Below are 13294 nucleotides of genomic sequence, written 5' to 3'. Positions count from 1 at the left end.
GGGAGGACCGGCCCTCATGCAGCCCTATCACAGAGAGACCACAGCCGATAGTGAACGGTTAGAACCCATGGAGTGATATCCTCCGACGGTTACGCCTCTCTCATGGCACGGCCGGCCATAATTACCTCAGATCACGGCCTGTGATTACACCCTCCGCCCACACCCCCACCCTCCCCCCCATCTGCTGTGTCCAACACTTTAAAATAACACGAGTTGCCATGACAATCGGCGATGAGGGAAACGACCCCCTCCCTCCCTCCCCCTCCCTCCCCCCCCTTCAGCCCCCAAACCCATTTGACACATTTAGGAGTGGAGGAAGCACAGATGGACGTATCCTCCGACGGGACCCGGACAAACGTCGTCTTTCTCAGCCGAGGGCTACAACTGGGAACGCTCTCGTCGTGTCTCGTGGCGACGCGTGTTCGCCTTCCGTGTGCCCTGACACGCACACTGTTGGCCGTGGGAAGCTGTGCGCTCGCACCAGCAGGTGTGAGTCCTTCCACACGTGTCGTGCTAACGGCTAGGGTCACGGACTGTGGGAAACAGCTATCCCACAAGCCCTCCAGCAAAGTGGGAAACGTCTGAAATGTCAAATGTCCTATTTGAGCTGCCGGCCGTGGATGTCACTTACCTCGAAGGAGCTTCAGCCGACAAGGTAAACAACACTGTCATGAAGACGCCAACATCCGCCAGGCTGTGATTGGCTGGATGCTCGCATCTGCCAATCACTGCAGAGCGTGCGAATAACAACCAGGAGAGGACAGGCCGTTGCCAGGAAACACCAGCCACTCTGACCGGAGAACACACGCACGCAAACTCTCACGCGCATGGACACGCGCACCCTAATGTGCTCACACACACAAAGAAGCACAAACACACACACTCATGAACAAAGACACTGGTGGAGAGTAGAGGAATGAGGAAGAGTGAGGGATAAGTGCCTGCCACTCCAAAAGTATCCTCCCACACCAATTCAAGCTGCACTCCTAAACTGGCTAAATAACACAGTCAGACACACACACACACACACATACAACCTACACCGCCCCCCCCCCCCCACACACACACACACAGACACACGTATACACATTTGCAATGAGCGTTTCAATGTGTGCGTGGGTGCCGTTGTGCTTTTTACGTGTATATGCTGTTTGTGAGCGTGTGTCTGTGGAAGTGTGTGTAGCGCGTGGAAGTGTGTGGAAGTGTGTGGAAGTGTGTAAGGTGGTTGTGTGCATGCGTATGCACGCGTGTGCACTGAGAACCTCTACTGAACAGAGTGCACTGGCCTCACAGCAGGACTGCGGCACATGATCAGTGTGCGTGAGGCCGACCGAGGGATGCATGCCAGGGCTAAGACACGCCCACAGGCCCTTCATTGGAGGGTTTTTCCAGGCCTCAGGTGATTGACAGCTGGGGTGGGATAGATGAGCAGCTCTTCACCTTCAGTTACATCAAAGAGCCCTCTAACAGCAGAGAGCACAATACTCAATACAGAGAGCGACTTGGGGTGTGTGTTTGCGTGCTTGTGTGTGTGTCTGGGTGTGTGTGTGTTTGCATGTGTGTGTGTTTGTGTAAAATGTGTGGGTGTGTGTGAAAACCATTTGATGAATTCTGCAGTCCTGTGATTATGCTTCACAGGATGGGCTCCATCTGTGCTCTCACACACACACACACACACACACACGCAATATGCAGGCACGCACAGGTACACACACACACACACAAGCAGGCCCCGCACACGCACAGCCACGCACACACATACCCAGGCACGCACCGGCAAAGATGCGCACACACATTTTGACGGTGTTTATTATGACTGTAGTACAAGTGTTGGCAGGGAGAGGAATACTTACCTCTGTGAAGTGCTCTTGTACTTCTGCCTGCAAGAGAAGGGGCGCGTTAGGACCGTACAGTATACTGCTCCCAGGGACATCATTAGGTGCATGTCTGCTTGTGGAGACGTGTGTTGTTGGCAGAGTATGCAGAGACCTTGGGTGATTAGAATGCTGGAACAGGTTTTATAATCCCCCCCCTACCCTGCCCTCCCCCCCTACCCTGCCCTCCCCCCCTACCCTGCCCTCCCCCCTCCCCCCACCACCATCCCACACAGCCAGATAAACACACTCTGACACACATGCAAAAAAACAGCTAGACCCTAGAGAGTTGCTCGAGTGTCCCAATGGGAACATGCGATATTGTGTTGCAGAGTGTGTGTGTGTGTGCATGTACAGTGTGTGTGTGTGTGTGTGTGTGTGTGTGTGTGTGTGCCTGTAAGTGGAGTGTTCGACATTAGCAGGAGAACACTATAGATCCAGGTGTTTGTAATAAGTGTTATTTAATAGGTAACAAGGCCTTAGCAAATGAGTCTTATGAACACATCTTCATTGATAAGCATCTTATTATCTATTAACTAACATTTAACTCATCTTACTATAATACTAACCCACACTAACTACCCTAACCCTAGCCCTAAACCTTACTAGTTTCATTAAAATGTACAGAGTCTTACTAACACATATTAATGTTAAGAAGAATAGTCTAAGGGCCTTATTAACTATTAACTTACGATTATTACAAGTTCTTGGACATAAAGTGTTACCACAGGAGACTGCAAGGCAGACCAGTCGCTACTCTCCGCTGACAGGAAGCTGTCAAAGGATCTAAACTTCCATCCTTCGTGCCTGATCGCAGGAGAAAATCCCTGATTTGGCAAGACTGGAGGGGGCAACAGTTTCATAGACGAGCACATTCATTAATCCGTCTAATAATGGCAGAAGCACATCCCAGGACGGAAGTTCGGAAGGATGCATTTTTCAGACAAGGTCATAACAAAAATAAGTCCTTTTCCAGAACTCCAGACACACACACACCATAGTCAGTCAAAGCAGGCTGTGGCATGTCTCTGCTAACAGGGATTAAAATCCCAAAGAGAATACTAGTGCAGTGTGTGAATCCCTTGAACAACAACATTATGAACAATGACAATGACACAGAGACACCTCGCTGATGAATAATAAAACCTTCATTCTTGGTTCCAAGTAGGACAGTTTCATCAAAGGTACTAACTGGAGTTATTGCTCTAGTGAAAGGCTCTACCAGGAGGGTCTTCAAACTGTTCTGGGATGTTCCATCACATTCCATTTGAATAATTTTGCAGACGCTTTTGTGCAAATAGTGCACATGAAACTACAGCAGAAGATCAAGGCTCAGAAGAGTATAGTTCTACAGTATTTGGGTGGTCAGAGCCAAGGAAGGGTCTGTATTTTACACCCTACATCGCAAAGTAACCACATCTCAGGTACCAGGCACAGTGATCCATAAAAAATACTACCGTGCGACGGCGACATATCAATGACACCACTAAGGTAACTAACATACGGCAGACGGTAAGTTTTTTTGGGGGGGTTGTGGTCCCGGAGAACCCTTTGGAGCTCATCTCCAGCAGAACACTGTAGCGACAGACCCCGTCGCGGCCGATAGCGACAGACCCCGTCGCGGCCGATAGCGACAAACCCCTGCGCTGACACGGCACTACTCGAAACTCCACTTCCCGGAGAAATCGCATTCGGTTTCTATAGCAACAAGTCAGAAATAAACTGTCGACATTCCGACTGTGAGTCCCCCGGCCAGCTCAAGCTCGACTCTCCCACTGCAGTGAACAACAACCACATGAAAAACAAGAGGTGCGCCTGGCGCCAGGGGTCCAGTCCCTCTGGGGGTTATTAGCTGGTGAGAGGCGGCTGACTTACATTCCCTTGAGGCGCATCCATACCCTCTCCTGGCTCTGCTCAGTCTTTGGGGAGTGGAGGTGACTCACATCCCCACCGTCCGGATCCATAACCTGGCTCTCTGGGTCTATCTCTGTCGGACGGTCCGGGGGGCTGAGGGGGCTGGGGGGCAGGGGGGCTGAGGGGGCTGGGGGGCAGGGGGGCTGAGGGGGCTGGGGGGCAGGGGGGCTGAGGGGGCTGGGGGCTGGCGTGGAGGGCTCTGGAGTGGAGAGCTGAGGGGTGGGGGGGGGGGATTTGGGCTCAGGCTAGGTGGGGGGGGGGGCTGGGAGGGTTGAAGGTAGGGTGTCCCAGGTTCTGTGGAGTTCTGGTGCAGCCTCCTTAGTCTCTCTTTTCAGCTGTGGGAGGCATGAGTCTCTCTCTCCGCGGGTCTCTCTAGTGCCAATGCCTCTCTCTGCCTGTCTCTCTGTCCCACGGTCTCTCTTGTGGTCTGTCCTGTGGACGCTTGTCTCTCTGTCCCACGGTCTCTCTTGTGGTCTGTCCTGTGGACGCTTGTCTCTCTGTCCCACGGTCTCTCTTGTGGTCTGTCCTGTGGACGCTTGTCTCTCTGCAGCTGTATCCTCTTGCGGCAGGTCTCTCCTGTGCTCTCTCTCCTGTGCTCTCTCTACGCCTGTCTCTGTTTGTTATCCGGCTCCTCGGCACGCTGCGGCGATGCCCTCGGTGTCAGCTCAGCGTGCTGTTGCCAGAGTCTCCGCTGCCTCTCCTGCACATGCACCACTCTCCACTCACACAGTTAGACTGCTCGCTAAACCTCTCTGTCTCTCCACCCCTTTCATTCTCTCTCTCTCTCTCTCTCTCTCTCTCTCTCTCTCTCTCTCTCTCTCTCTCTCTCTCTCTCTCTCTCTCTCTGTCTCTCCACCCCTTTCTCTCTCTCACTCCCCTTCCTCTCTCTCTCTCTCTCTCTCTCACCCCTCCCCTTCCTTTCTCTCTTTCTCTCTCTCACCCTCCACCCCTTTCTCCTTTTCTTTCGTGAGTACTCAAGCTCTCCCCCGCGTACCTTCTCTCTCTCTTCCTCCCTCTCTCTCTCTCCCTCTCAGAGCACAAGCGCGGATTCCTTCATAGCGTAGCGACGCAGTGGCTGCAGCAGCAGCAGCGCCGCGGCAAAACAGTCAGCCTTCCCCCTGCCGGAGCGCTCTCACCGCCGTCCCCCGTCCTCCCGTGGGTCGGTAGGCGCAGGTAAGGCTCCTGACAGCCGGGCAGGTGCGGGAGGGAGGGAGAGGGGAGGGCAGCTGACAGAGGGCATCGGAAACGACCGCAGAGAGTGGTCTCACAGCCCTGGTCCCCGGTGTGCTCACGGAGCACAGCCAGGCTCAGGTCCAGAGACGCGAGGCTCCACCGAGCGTCAGCTGACGCTGCGTCGGCTCCAATCCATAGAAAGACGAGGCTACGGCTAGCGTTAGCCACCCAATGTTGGCTCCAGTTCCTTTAGCATGCTAAGCTGAGGCTAGCAGGAGTCCCACACCCATAGAGATGCTCGCCGGCTAGCGTCAGCTGCTTGTGTCAGTGTTCATCCCAGCTGGAGAGCTCGCAGGGCAGAGAACAAACAGATGGGCGTCCAACTGTTCCTTCGTCAGGGTAGTGAAACACACAACATCTCCCTACGCTCTCCTAACCCCGCCGTCCTTTAGGGTCCTCTCCTCTCCTCTCCATCCGACCCTCCCTCTCTGCTTTCCTCTCTCCTAGTCCGCTTTGTGCTCTTCTCCTCTCTCTCCTCCTCTCACCCCCCCCCCCTCTCTCTCTATCCCTCCTTCTCCTGCCTCCTCTCACCCCCCCCCCTCTCTCTCTCTATCCCTCCTTCTCCTGCCTCCTCTCACCCCCCCCCCCTCTCTCTCTATCCCTCCTTCTCCTGCCTCCTCTCACCCCCCCCCCCTCTCTCTCTATCCCTCCTTCTCCTGCCCTCCTCATTCCTGCAGTAGTGCCAGAGGGGGATCTCAATGAATGTTTCATGATTGTTTTGCCAGAAGGGCGAGGCATCATGGGTAATTAGCGGGGGAAGATGGAGGGATAGTCGGAAAGGAACAGAAGAAGGGCAGACGCGAGATGAAATAAAAGATAACAAAGACGAAACAAAAGGGGCAGAAAGGGACGGCCCGAGATAGAAGGACACAGCAGGTCGATAGAAGGAGGGAGAGAGCGGTGGACGTGCCCTAAGAGATGGCGGCTTAAGGACATGTTTGTGGAGGGGGAGGTTGAGAGGGAGCCGGGGTCAGTGGAGGGAGAGGAGGATGGGGGAAGAGGGGGACGGAGGTGGTGGTGGAGGAGGAAGGGGGCTTGTCAAGTCCTCATTATTGAGCCGGTGTCCGGCCAACAGGAACCTAACGATGTTTACACAGATACATTCATGCACCTACCACACACACACACACACACACGTTCACCATCACCCACTCCCACTCCCCCCCTCCATCCCCACTCCTCCCAGCCCTCCACACTCACACCCTGAACTCAGTCGGAGAGAGGGTCCACGTGATGGATTGGAGGTGTTGCCATGGAAACATGGTCACGCATTCGTTTCAACACAACCGGTTGGGAGAGGCGGTTAACTGAGACAGAAGAGGTCCAGTATGGGAGCTCACGCACACAACTACACACACACACACACACACAACCAGAAAAGGGTGTCTGCTAAATGCATAAATAAACATTCACACACACAGATAGCTATGCATGTCACAGACCAAAGGTACATGTATCCCAGGATACTCCTTGTTCTTCATGGGCAGATCTGTACCTGACAGGCCAGCCCAGGAACAGCAACCTCATTGGACAACCAATCAAAGATATTCATCTGGTTGGACCATGGTCTACCAACCTGTCAGCCAGTACATGGATAGGTTTCTTCTAGAATAATTGACCGGAGTGCACAATATAGTCTTTTCTCCACCCTTCTCTTTTCCCTTGTTCTCTGCACAAGCCTCTGGATAACCTCAGCCCTTAACATTCCTTATGTCTCTCACACACACACACACTCACACATCACACACCCATTTCCTCTATTTCCCTCTCTCTCTCTCTCTCTCTCTCTCTCTCTCTCTCTCTCTCTCTCTCTCTCTCTCTCTCTCTCTCTCTCTCTCTCCCCCCCTTTCTTCTTTCACCCTCCCTCTTTCTCTCAGTCAAAGGGACAAATGTGAAATGAAGAGTATTTATATAAATGAACATGGCCACAAAGCACTGTCGCTATGGAGACCAGCTCAGAGATGGCAATAAGGGAACCGATAAATCTCTTTATTGGTATGAATATGTTGCCATTTGATTTGCATAAGCATAGACCGACAGGGCCCAAGCATGGGAGACAGAGGAGAAGGTATTTATTGGGGTTAAGGGGAGGGGGTGGTGGGTGCAGGCAGGTGGGAGGGACAGCGTAGAGATGTGGAACTACAGCACAGCCAGTAGCTTGGTCTCTGCTCCAGGGATGAGGCTTCACATTTAGAATCGTATTCACGCATTCATTCACTCATTCGTTCACCAACAGTCACCTTGCTTGTGTTGTCAGCGTTCACCCAAACAGACCGCACCAAAGCTAGCCTGTCAACCATACAGTGCCAGCATGTGTGTGTGTGTGTGTGTGTGTGTGCCGGAGCAGAGGCTGGTCCTTACAATAGGAGGGTCTCCAGAACAGGGTATTGAGGTTTCTGATGGCTCCGGTCAGGGGAGCAATAACATGGTTGTGAGGTGGTTGCGTTGCGCCGTTCGTTGTGGTCAATTTGGTTTGGTTGTGGTCATGTCATGGTCCGTGGTCGTTTCAGTGGTTGTCCTGGGCTAGCAGGGCCTGCTGTTCACACGACCGCCAGTGAGCGACTTTCAGAGACACACTGAAGGAGGCCCTGAGGCCCTGTAGGAGCTGGGCCTGGAGACACTGAAGGAGGCCCTGAGGCCCTGCAGGAGCTGGGCCTGGAGACACTGAAGGAGGCCCTGAGGCCCTGCAGGAGCTGGGTTAGGGTCGGGGACATTGAGTGAGCACAGGCTCAGGATTCTGACAAGGGTACGCATCACAGTGCGGCACCGCGCACTGGTTGCTATGACGACGGAAACTCCGCTTCCTGTGCAGAGCGTAAGAGAGCCAAAACAGCCCATCCCACACAGTGTCTATAAGCGTCATACTCCAACACAAGGACTCACTACTTATACATCCTTAACACAAGCACACAGCACCGCATCTATAGGCCAATACACATAGCCTACACATTGATTACACTAATACTGTGTGTGTGTGTGTGTGTGTGTGTGAGGCTGCAGGCTTTTACCTGATCCTGGGGTCTTTGGCAGTGCCGTAGTCCCTGCCTGCATGCACTCTAGCCCGGCCCCTCAGAGCACTACATCTGGTCCTGATTGGTTGGACGGCCTGTTGCACCAATGAGATGGAGTGGAGAGAGTCACCTGTTAGAGAGGGAGGGGTAAGTTAGAGGAATCAGAACTAGAGTTGCAATAATTGTCATGTTTTCCCCTTGATAAATGTATATATTGACCAGTAACACTTTAAATCCAGGTGTTTAAACATCCTGTAAAGCAAATTACATGATTTGCTTCTCAGTACATTATATACGTGTGAAATTAGTTCCTGAAAGCATGTGCAAAGCGCGAAAACTTTGTTGGACTGATTTGTGGAGTTAGACCGTTGAACAGTTTATCTTCCGTTTTCAGCTCAGGTTTTGTATAGGCGGAGCCAAAACCCGACCGATCTACGTGACAGCAACCTATCTACCTCAGATCACAGACAAAGTAATTAATACATAAAACACTCAGAGACAGTAGGTAGGTCTGTTCTGATATCTGCAATTGATTTAGCTAGTGTTGCTGTTGTTGCTAAATTCAATACATATGAGGGGGCGGAGCTTCAGCTCCTTTAGGCGACACGCCCCCCCCCCCCAGTCTCAAGCAGAGAAGACTGCTGATCCTCTCACCATTTCAAAGCCTAATTTAACATACTTGTCGTGGTTTTTTTTTTCATTTGAATTTGGATGAGTAGTTAACAACACATTCTTCTGTGGTGTGATGAACTTGAAACTCGTTTTCAATTCCACTTTACAGGATCTTTAAGTGTTATTTAACAAGTCTTATGAACACATATTAATGTTGGTAAGCATCGTATTACCTATTAAGTAACGCTTATCTCATCTTACTATAGCCCTAGCCCTAGCCCTAGCCCTAGCCCTAGCCCTAGCCCTAGCCCTAGCCCTAGCCCTAGCCCTAGCCCTAGCCCTAGCCCTAGCCCTTACTAATATATTGTAATAGTCTTATCGACACATTGTAATGTTAAAATGCATTTTATGGTAATTTAATGGCCTTATCACCTACTAATTACCCTTATCGCCTATCCCCCATGCTTATTACAAGCTCTGGGATCTACAGTGTTGTCTGTTGACCAATCCCACAATGCATCCCATTTCCAGTGTGACCGTGTGGTTCTGTGAGGTGAGGTTTGTTCACCAAGGTGGTACCAGCCATGGGCAACACCTGGCTCAACCTCGAACTGGTCCAGCCTGCTCCCAACCAATCCCACTCCAAACCTGGGTTTTAGCTAATCCAACTCTTAGCCTGGTTTTAGCTAATCCAACTCTTAGCCTGGTTTTAGCTAATCCAACTCCTAGCCTTGTTTTAGCTAATCCAACTCTTAGCCTGGTTTTAGCTAATCCAACTCCTAGCCTGGTTTTAGCACAACCCATTACCAGCCTGACCTGGCGTGGTCTTTGGGCTGAATAGAGCTCTATTTCGGGTCCCCACCTGAACTGGTGTGTGTGGTAACGTATGGTCCTGAGACAGACAGAGACATTAAAATCTGGATGGATCACTGTCAGCCTGGAATATCTAATCACTTCCTGCCCCCGGCAGATATGACATCATCTATCTGCTGCGGCAGCTATGTCATTTCCCCTAGCAGCGGAGCGCTCTGGGAGCAAAGATTAACACAACCATTAGTGTAATTAAGAGAGAGGTAGGCAGGCAGGGAGGTTGGGGAGATTAGTGAGAATGGGGGAGAGAGAGAGGGAGACAGAGAGAGACGAGAAAGTATATTAACAGATTCTGACAGAGTGAGGGAGCGAGCGAGCGAGAGAAACACAGAAATTTGATTATTGACGGTTGCGTGTCCTTGACATAATGCTCGTTAACACCGAGTAACAGTTGCCGCGGCTGAACAGGATTCGACTGAGATGCGCAAAGCAGTCCTTTCATAGCGACAGTAAACATGCATCCAGCCAGGTCCATTTGACACTCGTGTTCACTTAAAACACCTGGCCTGTCAGAAAGTGATGGATATGATCCCGAAGCCATCCCAGGGCTACAAACCGTTAACACGTTGTATGTACTAGGATTCTGTTGGTTCTCTATTGTCCAGCTGAACTGGGTTACGTCGAGTCCAGACACATATATACCTCATGGAATTGATTTGGGTGAGCTGTGTGCTATCTCAACAACAACTCACTTTCTCTCTCTTTCTATATCCTAGTCAGAAATGTGTGTGTGTTTGTGCCCCAACACCATAAGGCAAGTGTACTGAGCTCATTTCAATTCGAATTGCACTTCACTTCTATTGCAACAACAGTGACCAACGACGCGCTGAAACACAAACGCTGTCTCTGCAATCTTTTTGGCTCTCACACACACACACAAGCTTGAAATCCTCCCCTCTCTGTCTCTCTCTCACTCTCTCCCTCCCCTCTCTGTCTCTCTTTCTCTTTTCCTTCTCGCTCGCCCTACCCATCTGTCTCTTTGTCTCTCTTTTTCTCTCTTTCTCTCTGGAGAGGTCGTATTAGTCCATGTCTCCATCTGTTTCACAGGACTCTAACTAAGGCCTCTGCTGACAATAACTTACAAACTGTATATCCTGGTTTTCATGAATAGGATAGAAACCAGAACCGCCTGTCGTCCAATGACACGCCAGGATCCAGGCCCGGTGATGAATACAGGAAGTAGATAATGAGAGGAGCGGCAGGCCTGTTTGGAAGTTCACCTCTGGCTAATAGGGTCAGCGTCACACTAACCACTACTAACAACGCCCAGGTATGCCGCTACCTACCGTTAGCTCTCTCTATCTCTCTCTTTCTCATCTCTTCATTTCTTTATTTTTTTCCTTTTCTGTCTATCTCTCTTTCTCTCGTCCCTTTTTTTCCCCCCTCTTCCCCCTTCACCTCCTTCCTTCTGTTTGACTGGTTGTCAATGGCAACGCAAGTCAGTGAATCACCACGGTGGCAACTGAAGGTATTTCCGCACCGTTGTTATAGCAACAACTCTAAAACGCTCTTTCCCTCTCCTTCAGCTGGAGCTGAGGAGCTCTGAGAAAGTTCAACATGACGACGGACACGCACGCACCGAGTGACAGACAGAAAACACTGACAGATAGCTCAACCTATTCTATTTTTTGTTTCTCTGTTTGAGTGTGTGTGAGTGTGTTCTTGGCAGGCTGCCTCACAGCTCAGTTCCACATCAATGCACATGATGAGACAATACTCCCCCTCTGGAATTGCTTGTGTTTGTGTGTGTGTGTGTCTTTGTGTATTTGAGAGTGTGTGTGTGTGTGTGTGTGTGTGTTTGAGTACCCCTTTGGAGTGTGCGTGTCACTTAAGTTCCTCGGTTTTTAATACCAATCTGTGTTTGTGTTTAGCGTGTGTGTAAGAATGGGTTCATCTTTAACACTTGACAAAGACTGATCAACTCTGTACAAACCATCAACTGGATCGAAATCCAAATTCTCAAGAGATCCATAGACGATGGCTCAGTTAATAACAATACCAAGCTTTGGAACGAAGGTTTCCCAGAGAGACACCTGTTTTCCAATCCTTTTATTCAGCCTTTTCTGCGTGCGTAGACTTCAGGAGGTGTCAAGATAGAGCAGCTTTTGTGGTCGACGTTTGTGGTCACCAAGCCAGCGGACAGCTCTGCGGCCTGTGCCTCTCGCGTTTCAAGGAAAAGATAGTATATCAGGAAAACAACAGGGCCACAGATCACATGTTTTCCTAATCCCCTATGGCGCACTGGGCAGAGGGATCACACATGCCAAGCTGTCAATGAGAGACACCTGTGGACTGGAAGACGGCCTCCTGGTTCCGTTTCCATTGGTTTGTGACTCAGTTCACACCTCGCTCGCGACGCTATTCACTGACCTCGGCAGCCGAGGGGCTGGCGAGCCGAAACCACGAAGATCACGGCAGCTCTGTCTTTGTCCGGAGAATGAGCGCAGAGGATATGAGCAAATTAAATTTAGACCAAAATGTCCCCGCTTGATCTAGTGGATAATCTAAATGGGAGGAACATGAACACCTCACCCCCCCCCCCCCCACCCCACCGCCCCATCCACCCACCGCCACCCACCGCCACCCACTCCAACACGCTCTTGATGAAATCCATCATTCTGTAATTAAACCGAACCAGCCTGTCTAATCAGCCTGGTCCGAGCCCGGTCTATCGAGCCGGCCTGTAGCACGAGTCGGCGCGAGCCGTCAGTCCCTGTGATGGAGATGTTCCCAGATTAGACTGCAGACGCACGCGTGTCGTCATAGGTTCCCATCTCTCTGCCGCCTGACACGTCGCTATAACCGGCCTCTCCGGCGGGTCCCTCACAAGGTCTCGCTGCGAGCCTCAAACCCCCTCGACAGAAACCCCCCCCTCCTCCCTCTCCTCTTCCTCGAAGCGCCGACTGGTTCTCCTCCTCTCCCTCGTTTCTCCAGGCTCGCTCTAACCCCTTCGTTCTAACCCCCCCCCCCCCCCCCCACACACACACACACACTGCAGCTCATCCTCTATGTTCCCCTCACCTGCACCACTTTAATGACCCCCTGGCTATATTTGGAGCTGTTGTGTTTGGATGCGTGTGGGTACAGAGCGCCCTCTACGGGTGGCCTGGTGAATCAGCACAGCAGCTTCGTGAGTCTGCCTCGCTCTGGACATGATTTGATTGTGCGTGGCGGTTCAGGGTAGAGACCAGACACTGGCAGACAGTCCGTACATATCATTCCGCTCCACAGATGCTAGGCTCGGGTGTACAGGTCAGTTGCACATACACACACACTCACACACACACATACACAACCTTAAACACACCTTCCCCCACACGCCAACCTCATCTTCTATATTACATTCAGGAAGGTGTCGTGATGAGGGAAGCAGTTACGAGTTCAACCACTCATTACTGAGAGAAGTCAAAGACCTAATGATGCTCTGTTAAATATTGATCCAGTATTAACTCTTGATGAGCAAAGTCGACCACGGACCATGAACCACATCACCACGGCCCAGCTCTGGGCGACCAGAGAGGGGTCATAGGAATGGCCTCTTCAACACACAGATCTTTAACTTCTGCGGTTCTCCTCAAAACAAGCCCTTCACAGTAGAGTGGCGAGGCAACGTCATCTGCCTAAAACAGGGTCTTAGTTTGGTCTTTGTAGGATGAGTTCCTTTTCTGACGATGAGAGGCCCGCGAGAGGTACTTTCGCTCCAGTCTAAACAGTGGAAACACCGAGGGTTCCTCAGGATAGCAGACTGTCTCTGGGGCCGAGTCAGAACTAGCGATGCAG

This window comes from Hypomesus nipponensis, chromosome 23 (assembly GCF_054491055.1).
Source record: "Hypomesus nipponensis isolate SF chromosome 23, ASM5449105v1, whole genome shotgun sequence".
NCBI lineage: Eukaryota > Metazoa > Chordata > Actinopteri > Osmeriformes > Osmeridae > Hypomesus > Hypomesus nipponensis.
The sequence above is the reverse complement of the archived record's forward strand: the minus strand, read 5'-3'. Positions refer to the sequence as shown.